Raw genomic sequence first — 5502 nt, forward strand, 5'->3', positions numbered from 1 at the left:
ACCATATCAAGATTTGTGCTTAAATTGGAAGAAAAACCAAAGTTGTCGTCCAACTGCTGATAAAAGCAGCAAAGTTTAACTGGACGCCCGAATGTCAAGACATTTTCCTTAACCTTAAAACCTTTTTGGCAGCACCACTGGTTATACAAAAACTAGATATACAACGACCAATAATCGTCTACCTTTCGGTCTCTGAAGAAGTTATCAGTGCAACATTGGTACAGGAAATAGAAAAAGAAAAATGGTCGATCTATTTCATCATTCGAGTTTTACATAGCGTCGAGGTTAGATATCAAATGATCGAAAAAGTTTCCCTAATGCTCGTAATCACTGCCCGAAGGATGAGGATGTACTTCCAAAACCACTATATCATTGTCAAGATTAACTATCACATCATGAAGATCCTAGCTAAATCAAACTTAGCTGGACGAATGATCGGGTGGGCAGTTGAATCATCTGATTTTGAATCCAGTATCAACTAAGGGGGGCAATAAAGTCCCAAAGCTTAACTGACTTTATGAAAGAACTAAATCCTAAAGCAACTGAGGATGAAGACCTATGATGGACGTTACATGTAGATGGATCATCTAATGACAAATCGTGTGGGGCAAGAGTATTTTTGGAGGGCCCATCTGACATGCTCTCAAGGTTGGCCACAACTAAAAAGAAAGGACTCCACCATTCGATAATCTACGTAGTCCTAAAGAATCCAAGTGTTAGCACGGAAAATGATATGATTCTAAATAGAACTAACAATAGAATTGGGAATTTAGGGTTACGGAATGGAATCAATTAAAAATAGTAACAATGAAAACCTGGATAGAGGAAGGCGCCACAAACAAAGTTTGATGAGCCTAAGGATGGTCGCCACAAGAATTGCTAGATTCTTGATAAGATCGGAAGATGCAGGGAAAAACCCTAGCAGAGAAATATTCTTTCTTAAATTACTAAAGTACTCATCCTCATTATGAATTTCAAAAGGGTATAAATACAAATTTAGTTATAGGTCTTATCTCGTTTGTAAGTAAATAAAATGAAAATACAATCTCTATATTTCAAGAAGGAGTTGATATTTTCTAATTGGTTTTGGGTTCAAATCCTACTCAAAGCAAAATAATATTATTATTTTAGATTAATACTCCAAACATGTTATGCATGTAATCAAAATAGTCTTGGGCCTCCAAAAGATTAGCCACCTTATGCTACAATGTCTCTTGGGCCTTTCTAACTCCTCCTCTTGTCATGGGTCCACCTAAGTCTGGAATGTGTTGGTCAAGTTCCTGCTCAACATGCCCTTAGGCTTGGATGTCCTCATAACAAGTGCATGGTTATCACTGAAGAAGAAACCTGGATGACACCCATCTAGTGTTTCTTAGAGAACGATGAATGTGGAACACAAGAAGAAAAAACCATGAGGCAACAGACTGCACGAAACCTTTACTTCTTCCTCTCATCTTGGTCATTTTCAAAGTGGGGATTGAACATCATTAGACCTTTCAGTCCAGGTAAGGGACAATGCAAATTTCTCTTAGTAAGGGTTGACTACTTTACAAAGTGGATTGAAGTCAAACCGTTAGCGGGAATTACAACACAAAATGTTCAAAATTTCATATGGAAAAATATCATATGTCTTTTTTGTATAGCTCATGTTTTCATCATTGACAACAGTTTACAGTTTATCGACCGAGGGTTATCAGAGTTCTACGAAGGGCTTGGAATAAAACATGTCACCATTTCGGTGGAACACTCTCAAACCAACGGGGAGGCTGAGGTTGGGAACAGGGTAATTCTCAACGAATTAAATAAAAGGCTCGACACTGTGAAAGGCAAATGGATTAAAGAGCTCATTGAAGTATTATGGGCATACCGATGTACTCCACAAACCTCTACTCTGAACACACCATATAGTTTGACATATGGTATTGAAGCCATGATCCCAATAGAGCTCGGGTTACCTTCCCTATGGTGACAAATGTTTGATGTCATCTTAAATCAAGAGAGTTTAGCAGTCAAGCTGGACTTAATTAATCAAATACATGAACAAAAGTAGGATAAGGGAAGAAGCATGTAAGATTTGGGTGGCCAGAAGATACAATTCCAAAGTGACATCTAGAAGCTTTCAAAAAAAGAGATTTAGTTTGGTATTCGCAGTGAAGCTCAGAAGAATAAAGGAAAATTCTTAAAAAAATGGGAAGGACCTTTCTGTTGAACAAGATGCTTTGATGTCTCCAAATCCAAGTGGAAAGCTTGAAGACCTTGTTGTTGTTGTGTGTGTGTCTAGTTGTTTGAAACTTGTTAATTCACTCCTTAATATGATCCAAGCTCAATTGAATTTTTAACGTTTTGAAGAGATGAGTTTTCTAAAAGGAAGTGAAATTTCAACAGGTTGAAATTTCGAAACAACAAGTTTGACACTTAGTGGATTTTAAAATGATTTGAAAAAACTTTGTCTTTGCTTTTGCTGTCAAACAAATTTCAACAGGTTGAAATTTCGAAACAACAGGTTATTTGACACTTAGTGGATTTTAATGCTTTCAAATAAAAATCAATCGATTATTTCAAAAAATAACTGATTGTTTTGCTGAAAACTTTAACAGAATTCAGTTAAGTGGTTTTTCTGTTTTAAATGGTTCCAACAGCTTTTAGGCTTTTGTTGTAACTGTTTTAACCATTTGATTGAAAGATAAAAAGGTGGTTTTACGCTACTATGCATTAACTAAGTGAGAAAGATCAATCAAAAAAAGTTTTCAAGTTTTCAAAGAGCTTTTGGATCATCTCAAGTATATGGAATAGGATTGGGTCTTGCATTCTGAACTTTGATCTTGTGATTTACCCAGGTGTATTCTATTCCCTTCCTTCTTAATAATTGTATTTTTGTACTGGTGTTGCCAAGAAGTGTTGTGTGTTCTTCAAGGGATCAAAATCAACATTCTTGGGGTGGTTTTTGCCAAGGGGTGGTGTGTGTTCTTGAGGGGTTCAAGATCATCACTCTTGGTGTGTGTAGCTTGTAATCTAGGGTTGATTACATAGTGAATTCTCAGTGATTTCTGAGGACTAGATGTAGCTCAAGTGTTGAGTGAACCAGTATAAACATTCTGTGTGAATCTCTCTATCCTTACACTCTTTAAATTGTTTTAAATTTGTTTTTATAAACTGCTGATAAAAACAACCGACTGTTTCGTAAAAACAATCGGTTGATTTTCTACTCAAGCTTAAAAACAGTTATGTATTTCGCTGGACAAATTTTCCATTGATTAATTCTTCATAGTTTTTCACTCTACCTTCAATAATTGCATAAATCTTTCAAAAACAATTCACCCCCTTCTTGTTTTAGCCCTATAATTCTAACACTTTCCGAGTTAGAGACACAGTAGCCAGAGGAGCCTATTACTTAGAATATTTGTCAGGAAAAATTGTATCCAGGATGTGGAATGTCACGCACCTCAAATTTTATTACAGTTACTAAATTGAAATGTGCATTCTTTCCTAACTCGGTTGTTTTATGCCTAAAGAAAGGTTTTCGACTTAGAAGATTTTAACGAGACACTTTAAACTTACACTCTTGTTATACTTCCAGCTATGGTGAACGTACTAGCACTACACTATTCGGATAAGGCAACTTGTTTAAAATTTAATAGCCCTCATCGAACGACATACTCATACTACATACAACTCCTCGGCCAAGGCAACTCACTTAACAATTAGCAGACCTTCCCAAAAAAACACATAAAGCGCTAACACGAGTAAGGAAGGTTTGCCTTAAAAATGAAATCCCTATCGATGTCCTAAATCTATACACTTCGGTTAAGCAAGACCCCATGAGGCAATCCCTCCCGAATGATGTTAAAATAAGGTTTGCTCAGGGTAAGGAAGTTTTATCTTAAAATGACAATCCCTCCTAGCAATTTATTTATGCAAGAATTTTTTATTACACCAATACGGTCAGATCATCGACACAAGAAAAAAGTGCAAGGCAAAACAACTTGGCAAAATTCAATTTATCTTAAGTTTGCGATCAACATTCAAGTTATTAAAGTTCTTAATTCAAGCATTTGATTGAAATTCAACTTATTAAAGTTATCTTAATTCAAGTGTCCATTTGACATTCAAATTATTAATTTCCAAACACCTGATCGAAACTCAATTTATCAAAGTGATCTTAGTTTCAACATTCGTTCGACAACTCAAACACATTCTTTGAAGCTACACAAGTCTATCGACAAAGCAATAAAGCGGTCAAATAGTTATTAAACATGCAAGTAAGAGCAATATAAAAAGTTCAGAATTCGTTTGGTCGGTACAAAGAATTTTCAAAAAAACAACGTAATTGTTCAAGGCTCACACCCCGAGCACAAAGGATTTTCAAAAAAGTAAAGAAAAAATATTACAAAGTTACATAGGGTCGAACAACTCCTCCAACAAGCGTTCGCCCTCTCCTTCCTTCTCCTTCTCCCTCTTCTTCATCCCCATCCACAACCACCAGCTGAGTGTTGACGAAATCTTTGGGATCATCGTATTAGTCTTTGTCAACTGGAATACCATGGAAGTAGGTTGCCTGATGGATTCCCTGGTTAAACCCTTCTTTGCCAACACAGAGGAGGAATGACTAGTAGTGAGACAACTCTTATTCTAAGGCTTTATGCTTGGTTGTTACCTCCTCACGAGCCTTGATTGCTTTAGTACAACCTTGCTCACTAGTCTGTAACTTGGTCTCTAGGTTGGCGTTTCAAGCCCTCACGTCGTCAAGATCATCCTTGACTCAGCGTGATTCTTCTTCTAAGTCACCCATCGCCTCTAGGGTTTCCTTAAGGGAGCTAGATGACTCATCCAGCTCTACCTTCAATCTTGCCATGGCAATTTTCTAGTTCTTTTTCAGCTTAGTCTCGAGCGCCCGGCCAATGACGAGCATCCGACTCATCATATCTACCATTTTCGAAACCATGTCTTCGACAGGTGCAACAATGATAATCTCTTCCTCCTCGGAGGTGAAGGCGACTTGTACACCTGAGCAAGGTGCAAACGCTCGCTCAATAGGGAGGAAGACCAAACTTCCAGCGATGGTTGGGGAGTGGTTCGATGAGGGGACCACACAAGCCTCTTTTTCTTCTTCGGCTTCTAAGGTTGGTCGTCACCACTCGAGGGTGGCACCAAGTCAATTATAGGGGTGGACGAGCCCTCACCGACCATCTTGAGCGACCCTTTATGCCGCTTGGTCACCTGGTGGCGTAGCTGTTTAAACATATTGGTAACATCAAGATCAGTCTGCGTCATAACTCCAACAAACAAACAAAAAAATAAGCACACAATCAACAAAGAGAAGAAAAACACTAACAGTTTAAAACTACATACCGGCAAAATCCACCCAACGGTGGGCAATTGGTAACCGACCAAGATCCTCCGAGTAGGGAGTCTATTTGGAAGCTGGTCTAATACATGACAAATTCCTTTATCTTGAGGGGTCATGGATGACCTCGACCACGACTTATAGCGAGTGGGAGACTG

The sequence above is a fragment of the Phaseolus vulgaris genome, chromosome 4, assembly GCF_051622355.1.
Source record: "Phaseolus vulgaris cultivar YP4 chromosome 4, ASM5162235v1, whole genome shotgun sequence".
In the NCBI taxonomy this organism is placed as follows: domain Eukaryota; kingdom Viridiplantae; phylum Streptophyta; class Magnoliopsida; order Fabales; family Fabaceae; genus Phaseolus; species Phaseolus vulgaris.